Source organism: Euprymna scolopes, chromosome 4 (genome assembly GCF_053919585.1).
Source record: "Euprymna scolopes isolate OS-2025 chromosome 4, ASM5391958v1, whole genome shotgun sequence".
Lineage (NCBI taxonomy): Eukaryota > Metazoa > Mollusca > Cephalopoda > Sepiida > Sepiolidae > Euprymna > Euprymna scolopes.
In genome coordinates, this window is record NC_136485.1 from 2,565,079 (window position 1) to 2,580,359 (window position 15,281).

Here is a 15,281-nt window from a genome sequence, read left to right on the forward strand (position 1 = left end):
CGCAAACGAAAAATAAAAAAAAGTAATAATAATAATAATAATAATAATAATAATAATATTCCGTATGTGTCTGTTTAAATATCACGTCGTCTGGGCGGTAGAATAGATGCACTGGAAAAGCACGTCTGATAACTTTTAGTTTTAAAATATGCATGCAAAGAAATTACTTTCGACGATTTTATCTTAAATTGAACTCATTGATCAGAAAAAATTAAAATAAAATGATGAGGTCACCCGGCTTAAACAGTGGATCATTCTATTTTAATCGAATTCTCAAACACTAAGGTATATCTCCGGGTGATAATAAACTAATTATTATTTGCATTAATCGGACTATTCATGTCACAACGTTTCGGTCGACGTAATCTGCGAACTTCTTCAAGTGTATCGTCGAACTCGTGAATATTGCTGTCGAACTCGGGAATTTGGACGGAATTTCGAGCGGAACACTTTATTTATCTCACGGGGTAGCATGTTCTTGTTATGTCAGCTATGACTAGATAGAGGCCCTAAGTAATACGCAATTGTATTTTTTTTTAATTCAATTTTCACCCCAAACAAGGCACAGTGCCACTTTGAAGCAGGGGGCTACTATTAGGGACTTAATTAGCGGGGTCATTATGAGGGGAGAAGAGTAGAAAGATGTTTGTTAACATTACACTTGAACTTCTGCATATCATTGCAATTGGGAAAGCAGAATCCCGGAAGGGAGTTCCAAAGACCCGCAGTTCTGGGAAAGAAACTATTGGAGTAAAAGGCTTTCTTGTACCTAGGGATCTCTACTGTAAAGGGATGGGACTTAGTATCTTGTCGGGTTTGTCGGGGGTAGTTACGTCGGGGAGGTACAAGTGTTTGCAGTTCGTCAGAGCATTCACCATTAAAGTATTTGTAGAACGGGCAGAGGGATGCAACATCTCGTCGATGGGACAGAGGTTGAAGCCTAGATGACAGTTCAGGACCTATCAGGTTGGCGACTCTTTTTTGAACCCTGTCCAGGAGCGAGAGACAAGCAGCAGATGCACCAGCCCAGATGTGACAACAGTACTCCATACATGGGCGAATGGTTGCCTTATAGAGGTATAGGATACTGGCAGGCGTAAGTAGTTTTCTAGCACGGTAGAGGGAGCCAACCTTCCTTGCAGCAGCCTTGGCAATGCTCTCAATGTATCTATTCCAGTTCATATTCCCTGTAAACGTTAGGCCGAGGAGTTTAAAAGAAGTACTTTCAGGCAATGTGTTCTTGGCCATTGCTATTGGTGGTAGAAAAGTTTTTTTGTAGTTATTGAAGGAAACAAGCTTCGTCTTAGCAGCATTGAATCTGATCAATCATTCTTGTCCCCATTCCACTATGGATGGGAGGTCGTCCTCTAGTGTTTCTGCCATTTCCTTGGATATGTGTTCATTTGTTGTCCCCTCATATCTGTTATAGAGAGTGGTGTCATCGGCAAATATACCCATCTCCGAAACAATATTATCAGGGAGGTAATTTATGAATATCAGGAATAATAGAGGTCCAAGGATAGACCCCTGGGGTACTCCCGCATTTATGTCATATTGTTTGGATGTATGTCCGTCGAGGACAACTTTAATTTTTCGATTACTTAAGAAGGATTTAATTACATTATGAATTCTTCCAGTGATTCCATATGATCTAATTTTCCTTAGAAGACCATCGTGCCATACCCTGTCAAAAGCCTTAGATATATCAGGTCGCCTTTTACAATTGATCTCCTCAAGTACTCTGACCTTTGCAGATATTTTATTTCTAATTGTAAATATCAGTATACATAACTATCTATTACTGTTTATGACTATATATTTACGTATATTTATCTGCCTCCCCCTCTCTCTCTTTATCTATCTCTCTAGCTATATATATATATATATATATTAATGTTTTACTTATTACTTATATATATTATCTATTATTTATAATTAATGGTTCCCTATCGTATTAAATTCTATATTAGATCTACTTAGAAAGTGGTTATTCCCAGCATATGTGCTGCTTCTTTGAGTCGTCTTGCTTTTCGCTGTCCTAATTTTTACTTCATCCCACAATAGTAGATGACTACCCTTTTTCTTTTCAGATATTGTCAGGTACTCTTGATTTTTCAATATCTCCACGTACTACGGCTTTTCGACGTCCTTCTAACCGTGCATTTAGTGGACGATACGTCTGACATTTGTATATTTTTCCATATTTAAATGGGATTTCATATACACAGTTCTTAGTCATGATTTTTCCTATCGAGCGGGTTTTACTCTCACAACCTTTTTCCGGAAAGTTGAATAAGTCCTGATTACTGTCCTGATGTCATATTGATTAGATATTCGTTGAAGTTTTTCAGACAAGTCCTTCATATAACTGTGGTGAGTTTCTGGGTGGAGATCTTTTGTGTCTGGTCGATATTTATTGGGTCTGATGTCAGGCTCTCTGGATAGTTGTTTTGGTAGAGAGCCTCTCTTAAACTCTAAATAATTTTTATAAAGGAATAACAAAATATCCTGGCCCATAAGCCAGTAGAGGATAAGGTTAAAAGATTGTACAGTAGCCAAAGGTACTATATCATAGTAATCGTTGGAATTGTAAATTTGGTAAATTGGAATACTTAAGGCGAACGGCTCATCAAAAGCTTGTTTACGTTGGAGACAACCATATTATACACAGCTGGAAAGCAGGCAAACGGAAGACAGTCCCACAGGCATGCAGTTCGGAGAAAGAAGCTTTGTGCATGGAATCTACGTTTAGGTTTAGGCACAGATAAAGAGTGGGGAAAATTATTGATAGTGTGTTTAGCTAGACGAGTGTTTCTCGTGCATGTTAGGCGAGGGCGACTATAGATTGGAGATCAGACGAGCCTTTTCCATGGAAATAACGATAAAGCAGAAACAGGCTTGCAACAGCTCTTCTGTGAGAAAGAGGTTGCAGGAAGATAAAGGGCATTCATCACTAGGCTACAAAGTCTATTTTGAACTATGGCAATGAGGGATATGGTCTTCCTAGCAGCTCTTGCCAAGATGGGGTTACGATACTCTATCCTTGGACGTACTTGACTCTTATATAGGTAGAGAATTGCAGCAGCAAGTAGGTATTTACTGGGTCGATAAAAGGATACCCCAAATTTTTCAAGCGACCTTGGCAACGAATTTGATGTACGTGTTCCATTTCAGATCAGGAGTAAATTTCAAGTCCAGAATCTTGTCAAAACATGGAGCTACCCGAAGACAAGAGCCATTATTTTTAATTGATGTCAGCTGGGGATCAGAACGTTGATTATGTAAAAATAAAAGCTTGGTTTTAGATGCATTAAAAGTGACCAGCCACCTTTTATATGCACTGATGTTACTGAATATTGCTTTTGCCCGGTGTTATAGGCAATGGACGATTTGTTTCTTTACATTATATGGATGGTTGGAGTTGAAGTTTAGATACTGTCCAGTGAAAGTTGGTTTTAGTTATACAGATGACATAAAACTCTTACCAGTTCGGGTTATCAGCATATTTAGGAAATATAATTTGTGTTTATGTTCTTTATCGATCGTGAACAGTATACTTGAACGGACTGAGTTCACATGATCTAGTAATATTTGAACATCTTCCTGATAGAGTATGGATTTATCGCAACCAGATTGTTGTTCTTAGTGGTGTTGATTCTGATATCATTTCCTCAAAATATTGCATGTATGGATTGGACAGCACTAGGGGACAACTGTGATCCCTATAGCCAGACCTTCTTCTTGCCGATATATATATATATATATATATATATATATATATATATATATATAGTAAGCGCATAAGCCTGACGAATCCTATAGTTTGATGAAACGCAGAATATTCAGTGTAGCTTAATCGCCATATATATTTTATAAATTACTATATAGATATTTATATATATATATATATATATATATAGTCATCCACATATAGTACTGTTTCGCTGTTTCACAGCTCATCAGTGCGGCTAGACAGGCAACTACATAAAGCCAGGATTGAAACCCGACGGTTTGTACGGCAGTCAAGGCTCCTAACCATTACGCTATTGGCGGCTGCTTGAACGAGTAGTGAGTTTAACGATGTTTTGATATTGTCTGAAATATCTCTGCTCGATTTGTTTACACAAAAGGAGATTCATTTTCAGATGTGATATTTACCTTCTGTGTAGAAACTACATACTTCATGATGGTATCGGATATATATATATATATATATATATATATATATATATATATATCCGATACGATCATGAAGTATGTAGTTTCATTTTCAGATGTGATATTTACCTTCTGTGTAGAAACTACATACTTAATGATGGTATCGGATATATATATATATATATATATATATATATATATATATATATATATATATATATCCGATACCATCATGAAGTATGTATTTCTACACAGAAGGTAAATATCACATCTGAAAATGAATCTCCTTTTAAGAATAAATTATTTGCTAATTAATCATTATTTCTCATGGCCGGTGTAATGTGAAATATCCCCTGTATTATTTTTCTTTTCACCTACAAGCGAGTAAGACTAATAAAAATCTAATTTTTTCGATTTCCATTTGTGTACAAAACATATTTAAGATCACTACCAGACATATAAATTACTTTAGTGTAAAATTTGAGAAGGATAAGCTCAGCAATTTCGGAACCGATGAGGAACGAACTCAAACACACTCACACGTCAAATGAGTTAGATATAATAGTTGATATATATATATATATATATATATATATATATATATATATATACATTTATTTAGAGAAAGTTTACAAGAGATAAGACATCGGTACTGTCGGTTTCGAACCTGATAATATGAAACAGTTTTAGAGACCCATATCGAGCTCTTTTAAGCTGATACTCATGTGTTGTATAACCTGAATTAACAGCATACACATACATTAGAAGATTTCCTCCAAATCTCGTTTTTCTTTGATAACCTAACATTCAAATAATAACATTTTTAAATGTTTATGTTTAACGTTTTGGATGCTAAAGAAAACAAAAGAAAAAAAGGAAAAAATAAATTTACAAAAATTGATAAATTTTATATACTTGAAATATTTCAATGGCTACTGGCGATTAGTGTTGCTTTAGTTAGTTGCCGTTTAAACTCTTATTGTCGATGCATGTTAGTCACTGCCATTTTAAAATGTGTTTTACTGTCCTGATGCCCTAAATCTCCTGTCTACGAGTATCGCCCACTGTAATTTATTGGCGTACCAGTGGATTAGTGATATTTGTTGGTAGGTATTGACACCTGCTGGCACTGTCTGTTTTTCCTTGATTTAGGCTGTTACTAGTGAGACCTGGCTGCTAAACAACTACTTGTTACAGTCATAAAGTGTCGGAGAATGGTTGTACTGACGGATGGAGTGTTCACTACGTTAGTGTACCAGATTCCTTCAATAAGTTTCAAGACTATTTTGTACAAGCAATAAAAATTCTCGTAAACAAATGAAAATTGCTAAATATCATTAGATAACTGACCAATTCTTATGATTCCAGGTTTAAATGAACAGCTACAGCAGAGAATTGAAACACCCTTCTAAAGCCCGATCCACCAACTTCCAATTTAAAAATGCAATCTTGATTTGGGCAAAATTTAGAAGAACGATATGCAGTAAAATTATTTTTTTAACTTAGAAAAATACCACAGAAACACATGGAATTCTTCAGATTGTTTTGGATTATCTTTAAGGAATTGAGAATCAGTTTTTGAGTGGCATAAAAGATTCAAGCATGGTAGGGGGACTGTGAGGGATGATGAGATGTGTAAGAGAATTAAGGAACTCAACCACCAGAGTTGATTGGCCAAACACAGAATTCATTTGATAAGGACCGGCGTGTGTCTATAGCTACAATAATGCACAGTTTGGTATTTGTATAGGAACTGTACACACACTCATACGCAAGGAACTGAAGATGCCGAAGATGTAGTCGAAGTTTGTCTCAAGTCTGCTCAAGGAATATCAGAAAGAAAGACGTTGTAATGACAGCAGGGAGATAGTAAAGCTGACCAGTTTCGAAAGCTGGATCTACTATTATGACCCACTGACCAAGAGACAGAGTTCCCAGTGGAAGCATGCTGATACACCCATACCCAAAAAGCCAGACAGAACAAATCCACCCAGACACTTATATTAATTCCTTTTTTGACAGCACGTAGATGTTCTGCATTAATTGGGTTCACACTGGACAGACAGTCAACAAGGAATGTTTATGTTTTAATGGAGTTAAAAAAGGAGATTCTCTCGGAAGTAGCCAGAATTCTTCAAATCGGGTCAGTGGCATTTCCACCAGGACAATGTATCAATTTACAACACAATCATTGTTGCAGACAGTTTGATAAAGATGGGCATAAAACAGTTCCTCGCCCTCCCGATTCTCTAGATCTGGCTATTCCCTAAACTCAAGGAAAATCTTAGAGATTCTCGTAATGAGGCTATTAAGGAGATGAAAGAGGTTGTGACCAGGACCGATGACAAGCTCACACAAGAGCACTTCCATTGAACCTTGCAGATTTTGTCTGGACGATATATGTGCTTGCAGCCGGTGGTGATTACATTGAAGGTGATAAGAGAATCATATGGGTACTATCAGTAAAGTGATCATACGAAAAAATCTGGAAACTGATTTTATAAACCTTGTAGCAACGTCGGGAGCAAACTTATTTTTCCTATATATATATATATATATATATATATAATGAACTCATTTTGCCCTCTGATTTTGACCTTAATAGGATTGAAGATGAAGTCATTTCATGCAAATGTAATATGCGCAAACTGCAGCACATTATCTGAGGTGTGTTACAAGCCTATTACCTCTACACTTCCTCAATAATCGTGAATTTCTATATTTTTTCTGGTGAGAGTTCACGGCCAAATCAGTTAGAATCAATGGAAGTTGTAAAATCTTTTGTACTTGATTAAAAAAAACTGGAATGCAATGCGTGAAACGTACCATTGAATTTAAGCGAATGGAAGGGTTATTTATGCCATTTTTTCGATTTGCGCTGTTTTTTGTTGTTTTCGTTTTTCCGAACACGTCAATAATCTTTTTCCCTGATTTATGCTTTCTGTTTTTGCCATTTCTTTTTTAAATAATTTTTACGTTTGTTCGCTGTTTCTTTTTTTTTTTTTTGTTGGCCGATTTTTTTACAGAAGTTTAATACCGTTTTTATTTTGATATTTTAACAGCGTTATTTTAATATTTTAACAGGGTTATTTTGATATTTTAACAGGTTTATTTTAATATTTTAACAGGGTTATTTTAATATTTTAACAGGGTTATTTTAATATTTTAACAGGGTTATTTTAATATTTTAACAGGGTTATTTTGATATTTTAACAGGGTTATTTTAATATTTTAACAGGGTTATTTTAATATTTTAACAGGGTTATTTTAATATTTTAACAGAGTTATTGCTTCGCTTATTCGTTACGCACACACCTCCAAACAACGAGGCAGCGCCGGATACCCCCGCTATTTTTGTATAAATGTGAATTAAACGAGATGATTTACTCTATAATTTAAAGATACAGTAAATTTATACTTAGATAGAAAGATTGAGTTCATGTAAAATAAAAAAAAAATAAAAGAAATAAAAATGCAGGAAAAGTATGGCTAGTGACCCTGTGGTTCAAATAAAAAAAGTTCAGGGCATACTAAATAGAAATATGTCCGTTATTTTGTCAACGAAAAGAGATAGCATTAAACATAACAGAAAATAATTAAAGGAAATTAAAATCGTTGATAAATTAAGACGAGAATCACAGACGTGAATCATATACTCAAATGAGTTTAGTAGTGTATTATTTGTTTTTATTTTCGCTGGCTTATACATCTGTGAGAGTTGAAAACTCTCAGCCTAACTCGATTGTCGCCCTTTTACTCAGAAGAGCGACCTAGATACGTCACTTCCTGTTCCCCATATTTCTCCCTCTGTTGAGCTGGACTTTCAAGCAGACAATATTTGACAAACACCGCTCCGGTGGGGTCATGAGCCACCGCCGCGACCTGACTAGCCAGTCAACCGCAAGTAACATTACTCATCTTTCAATGAACTCTTATTCTTTCTATCACCCTTTCCTGTATATTTATGCAAATAAATTGCATTTGTTTCGTTGATATATAACGGTATATTTTCGTCTTCATTATGCGACCTTTTGTCTTTTCAATTCCTCTACCATTAAATACATCCACCATTATATACATGGGGACAGGATCGTCTATCACACTGCAGACCGTCCTGTCTCCAACATCTGGTAGACCGCCGACGTGATCTATTTCCAAATGGTGACTTAAGGAACATTCTCATAAAGGTTTAACAATCAACGTTCCAAAAACATTTTTAAAACGTCTTCACTGTCGCGAATGTAATATGTCGTTATATCGTTGAATAATCAGCGAAATTTACTCAAAAAAGAAAGAAAAAAAAACAAAACAAAAAACACAATTTCCAATAAAAGGAGAAAAAATCTTTTTCGTTGCATTTTCAACTTTACATCTAAACACACGTGCGTCAATTATATATCGTCCGCCATTTTGATTTTTTACTACTCGTGGACAACTAATGTAAACAAACCACATCGAAAGAAAAACATATTTTTCCGTCGCAGCCTAAATAATAATAATGATGATGATGATGATGATGATAATAATAATAATAATAATAATAATAATAAAAAAAATAAAAGAGAACAATAAGTTTTATCTATATTCACGCCCTTAAAAAAAAATATAGACATTATTATCTTCTTCACATTTTTTATAACGAAGCGTATCTTTGAACAACGATGTCTGTTAAAATTTCGACGATACCAACGGACTACTATTTTCACGAGCATTTCGATTTTTCTCGCAAACGATGCAACTTTCCGTTATAATCTAATCGATAAAATAATTTGAATATAACGCGCTCCCTGAAATATTCTTAGACGTTCTTTTCGCGTCATTTAACTCAAACTTTTTTTTATTCTGTTCTCTTCATGAAGCAAAATATGACCTCGAGAACCTGAAAGGTCAAATTTTCCTGTTGCCTTCATTCTTAATAATCCGTTTGTTCAACAAAACTATTTTCCGAGGACAAGTTCTTGTTTACCTAGCCGAGGAACACTTCGCACGAAGAGACATGATTACGCACATGTAACGAGCACCTGAAACGAACGAACGTCACACTATACCACAGACGTAACTCCAGCGACATGCATCCGCTGCTACAACGAACGAAAATTACTTCCTTATTTGAACGAGGTTCCTAACAACTTCAATTACAATTTCAACGTGTTTTCCACGTATTTTCAACGCCAGAAATTATGTATGAATTTTGTTGTGGATGTCGAAGTCTAACAAATATACCATCACGCACGCGTTTTATATATGGATTTTGCTGTGGACGACGAAGTCCCAAAACATTCCGTCACACACGCGTTTTAGCTACGTATCAAAACTTTAAACCTTCTTCACTTTATCGAAATATTTTTTTGCCATGTGCGAATATAAAAAAATTATTTCAGCTTTCGATTTCATCATGGAGAACGTGTGGCAACATGCCCACTGCAAAATTCAAATAGCAACTCTCACGCTATTTCAACTCCAGTTTTCCACAATTATGGAAAGGAAAAAGCGACAACAAGCCTCTCCAGCGTCATGTTACGCGCATCAAGCCTCTCCACGGCATGTCAACCCTTTCCATAACACCTCACAGGACGTCAACCTCTTTTAGCAACAAACGAGACAACCAACACAAAGATGTTCACCAAACACTGTACACTCCTGGATTTCACAATGATTCACCTCACCTCACCGAAGTTCTCCAGCTAACCTGATTAAGCTGCATCATGCATACTGATACACTCATCCTGGACGTTCAGACCGTACCGACCACCTGAGTACGCCCGAGCACCTGAACAACGTTGATACCGCTCTCTACGGACGGACAAATTTCCTCGCAAACCCACTTGTGACCGTAAGCGCGTAGTCGACACATTCGCGATCAACGCGAACTAACTTCAACCCATCGTGCTGACCCTTGCACACGCTTCATAGACTCTGTCGCAATATTGTCTATGACCGCAGCACTCGCACTCAAACTCATAACGTCATTCTTATGACCATTCCACAGTTGCCCAATTTTGCACACCTTTTTTCCTGATATCTTTTAACGTCGCAACTCTATCTTTACACCTTTCTACTTAATATATAACAAGAAATATCTCTCGTTCTCTATACAGTGGACACACACGCAAACATATATATATATATATATATATATATATATATATATATATATATGCATGCTTTTTCTCCAGTTTTCTTTTCTCTAGCTTCCAGCTAACTAGGAAGGGGGTATTGTGGGAGTTGAAAACTCTCAGCCTAACTCGATTGGCGCCCTTTAACTCAGAAGAGCGACATAGCTACGTCACTTCCTGTTCCCCGTATTTCTACCTCTTTTGCGCTGGACTTTCAAGCAGACAATATGTGACAAACACCGCTCCGGTGGGGCCATGAGCCACCGCCGCGACCTGACTAGCCAGTCAACCGCAAGTAGCGTTACTCATCTTTCAATGAACTCTTATTCTTTCTATCACTTCCTATCACTGTATATTTATGCAAATAAATTGCATTTGTTTCGTTGATATATAACGGTATATTTTCGTCTTCATTATGCGACCTTTTGTCTTTTCAATTCCTCTACCATTAAATACATCCGCCATTATATACATTGGGGCGGGATCGTCTATCACACTGCAGACCGTCCTGTCTCCAACACACCCCAGTTAATTACTATTATTAATCTCATCGATTGCATTGTTGATTACCTGACGGCAGGGCATCATCAAAAAATGTTCTATTATCTTTTTCCTTACTTTGCTTTTGTTATATTTTGTATAATTCGTCGACTGTAGAATAGTTTTTATTTTATTTTATGCGTTCGTTCAGTTTCATAGTTTTAAATGAAAAACAAAATAATACATTAACTGGAAAACTTACTGAAATGAACAGCGTATTTAGCTCTCCAAATGGTAGTCAAGTCATTTATGGGCACACTTTTTATCGTCTCATCTGAAATAAAGATAGAATTTAATTATACAAAATTATACAAAAAGTATTATTAACCGAAGAAATTGTGTCATAAAATACCTGAGACACAGTCCTGGTCAAAATCATGTGAGCACTTAAGAAAGTAAGTGTTACGCATAATATCGACTTTTTAATTAAACAAATGGTTGAAACCATTGTCAAAAGGGAAAATATAATGGAATAAAATGAAATCTGCTTCATTCAGAACCTTAACCCTTATCTCATAATATGTGTTTAAAAAACAAGCATTTTCACCTGGTAAAAATAGTAAGACCACTTTAATAAAATCGGCTAGTTTTGAAAAAATGAATACGAAAAGCTTTCTATGTTACTAAAAGCAACTTGTTAGTGGATAAAAAAACATCTAACTAAATTATAAATGGCAAAAGGGAAATCATTATCAGAGTTTGAGAAAGGAAGGATTTTTGAGCTTAATAGAGGTGGACTCTCCCATAGATCCATTGCAAACGAAGTGAATCGTAGCAAAACGGTCATCACAATTGTTTAAAGAAATTCAGTTCAATATGGGCACAAAAAGAGTCAAGGTCGACAAAAAAAAACATAACTGGATCGCCGTATCAGAAGAAGTTTTTTTTAAAAACCTCCAGTATGATCTCAAGTTGATTGAAAAGCCAAACAGCAGCGGAATGTAGTCCTAAAACCATCAGAAGGCATCTGAAAATGAAGAGTTTCAATCATTTAAAACGATTGCAGAAACCACGTTATTTTGAACAGTACAAAACTAACCGACTTAAATATGCCGCCAAATACCAGATTTGGGAGGAGGAGAAGTGGGGAAATGTAATTTTCTGCGATGAGAAAAAGTTTAATCTAGATGGTCCAGATGGATTTCAACACTATTGGCATGATAAAATTTTGCCTAAAGAGACCTTTTCAACTCGACATAGTGGAGGAGGGTGTTTAAGGATCTGGCGTGTTTTCTTGTTAGCTGAGACCCTAAAGATGCAAGTAGTGAAAGGCCAGCAAAAATCATTGAAGTACATTTCAATGCTTTAAAATGCTTCTATCAGGACTGAATGTCCACGTCTGTGTGGAAGAAATTAGATTTTCCACCAAGACAACGCTGCGATACACACTTCTCGACAAGCACGAGAATACTTTCCCTCAAATAATATAGAATTGTTAGATGATCCAGCATGTTTTCCGGACATAAATCCCATTGAAAATCTTTGTGGATGGATGGCAAAAGAAGTGTTTAAGGATGGAACCCAGTATGATTCGATGAAGGAACTTTTTGATTCAGTTTTCAGTACATGGGATAAAATCCCTTCGCAACTGATAAAAAAAACTTAGTCGCAAGCATGCCGAAGAGAATTTTTGAAGTAATTCGTAATAATGGAGGCTATACTAAATACTGGGACCCTTTTTAGTAATTTATAATTGCCTTTTATTAGATAAATTATCAGTGGTCTTATCATTTTGACCAGGTGAAAATGTTTAAAAAAAAATATTAGATCAGAGTTAAGGTTTCGAATGAAGCAGATTTAATTTTTTCCATCATATTTTCCCTTTTGGTAATGGTTTCAACCATTTGTTGGTTAAAAATTCGATAATATGCGTAAACACTTACTTTCTTAAGTGGTCTTATGATTTTGACCAGGACTGTATTCATAGGAGATTGTCTGCATTGATAAATTAGCGTTAATAATATGTCATTCTAAGAGCTTGAGTTTGTGTAGCAATATATCACAGCCTATGTAAAAACAAAGTAAAAATATACCCTGCTCGAACCGGTATTGTGCACTCTTCTATTAACGTCGTACACTTCATTTGGTTACTTAAGCTGTAGAAAACAATCACCCTCGGATGATTGCATAGTATATATATATATATATATATATATATATATATATATATATATATATATATATATATATGAGAATAACAGTACATTTACATTTCAAGATATAAACATGTATTATCTATGCAAAACAGCTCCCCCAGCATTGTAGAATCTCGATACATTTTTTTCTTACAAATCTGTTTTGTGATACGAAAACAAATGGCTATTATTATGACATTACCGCTTCTTTTTTGGTGCATGTACCCTACAAGAAAAAATATAAATTATTTACTTAGTAAGATAAAATAATGACTGTATTATGTAGCACAAAATAAACGTTAATAGAAGACTCAACATACTGTGTTTGTGCCGGCAGACATCTTTGTTCATTTAGAGCTAGACATGGTTTCTTCAACGTCAGAATTAAAGTCTTTAGACGTTTTTATTCTATAAAGAAAATATATAAGGTATGCTGTTATATTTAACATACGTTGAGCAAATAGACAAAATGATTAGTATACAAAAACAGTGAAATATAATTTAAAAACATGCTTTGCCAAAAAATTTTGAAACGATATTCATTTTATTAATGTTGACAATAATATTGACAATAATTGACAATGAATTTTTTTTTAATTATGTCTCCTCATCAGCATAAATGGAATAGAGATAGGCTTAGATACAAAAATGGCATTTTTTTTAGTAAGTAAGTTGGATGTACCTGATAATAGTTATAAAATTAAGAAACAATTTTCTGTAAATTGTGTATTGAAAATGAATAGAATTTTTGTAAATTTTTTTTTTTTTATTACATTTTCACCCCAAACAAGGCAAATTGCCACTTTGGTGTAGGGGGCTACTATCAGGGGCAACAACTACTGGGGTACTATGTAGGGATTTGGGCAGCAAGGTGTCGGTTCACGTTACACTTGAACTTCTGCACGTCAGTACTGTTGGGGAAGCAGGGACCTGGAATGGAATTCCAGAGTCTTGCGGTTCTGGGGAAGAAACTATTGGAGTAAAAAGATCTTTTACATCTAGGGATCTCTACAGTGTGGGGGTGGGATCTAGTAGCCTGTCGGGTTTGTCGAGGGTGCTCGCGTCGTGGGGGCACAAGTGATTGCAGTTCGTCAGAGCATTCACCACTAAAATACTTGTAGAAAAGGCAGAGGGATGCAACATTTCCTCGATGGGACAGAGGCTGAAGCTTAGATGCCAGTTTAGGGCCTATCAGGTTTGCGACTCTCTTTTGAACCTTGTCAAGGAGCGAGAGACTAGTAGCAGATGCACCAGCCCAGATGTGGCGGCAATACTCCATACATCGGCGAATGGTGGCCTTATAGAGGTACAGGATACTTTCGGGTGTTAGTAGTTTTCTAGCACGGTAGAGAGAGCCTACCTTTCTTGCAGCGGCCCTGGCAATGCCTTCAATGTAATTGTTCCAACTCATGTTTCCTGTGAATGTTAGGCCAAGGAGTTTGAAAGATGGACTCTCAGATAAAGAGTCGTTGGCCATTGCTATGGGTGGTAGAGAGGGTTTCTTGTAATTATTGGTTGAAACTAGTTTAGTCTTGGCAGCATTGAACGCGACCAACCACTTTTGTCCCCATTCCACTACAGATTGGAGGTCTTCCTCTAGTGTTTCTGCCATTTCTTTAGAAATGTGTTCATTCGTCTTCCTGTCGTGTCTGCCATAGAGTGTAGTGTCATCAGCATATATACCCATCTCAGAGGCAATGTTGTCGGGGAGGTCATTTATGAATATCAGGAACAATAGCGGTCCAAGGATAGACCCCTGGGGCACTCCCGCATTTATATCATATTGTTTAGATGTGCGACCGTCGAGGACTACCTGGATTTTTCTCTTATCTAAGAAGGATTTAATTATGTTAAGTATTCTACCAGTGATACCGTATGATCTGATTTTACTGAGGAGACCCTCATGCCATACCCTGTCAAAAGCCTTAGATATATCTAGAGCTACCGCTCTGCCTTCCCCCACTTTGTCCAGTGAATGGTATATACGTTCAGAGATCACAGTGAGGATGTCTGCTGTGGAACGGGCTTTTCTGAATCCATATTGTTTGTCAGTCAGTAGTTTAGCATCTGTAAGATGATGGACTAGAGCATTGTTAATTATGGTCTCAAATATTTTGGCAAAAAGTGGGAGGAGGCTAATGGGGCGATAATTTGATGGGTCTGTCCTTTCGCCAGAATTCTTGAATACTGGTACAACAGAAGCAGTTTTCCAACAGCCCAGAAAGCAAGCTTCATTAAGACATTTGTTGTAGAGTTTGGGGAGAACTGGAGCTACTTCGGCTGAGCACTTTTTTAATAGCACAGCTGGGATAAGATCGGGTGCACATGCTTT

General features: G+C 36.2%; 1 protein-coding gene across 4 annotated transcripts in view; it reads right to left on the reverse strand.

Annotated features, from left to right (window-relative positions):
* The window catches only part of LOC145266422 (uncharacterized), a 442,016-nt gene that overhangs the window by 169,060 nt on the left and 257,675 nt on the right, over nt 1-15,281 (reverse strand). For 3 of the 4 annotated variants that reach the window (XM_080122111.1, XM_080122092.1, XM_080122097.1), the window contains one exon: nt 11,017-11,088. The gene's annotated coding sequence lies outside the window, so the exon portion shown is untranslated. Of the gene's footprint in view, nt 1-11,016; nt 11,089-13,269; nt 13,358-15,281 lie in introns of all 4 variants that reach the window. The other variant, XM_080122105.1, reaches the window with a different exon arrangement.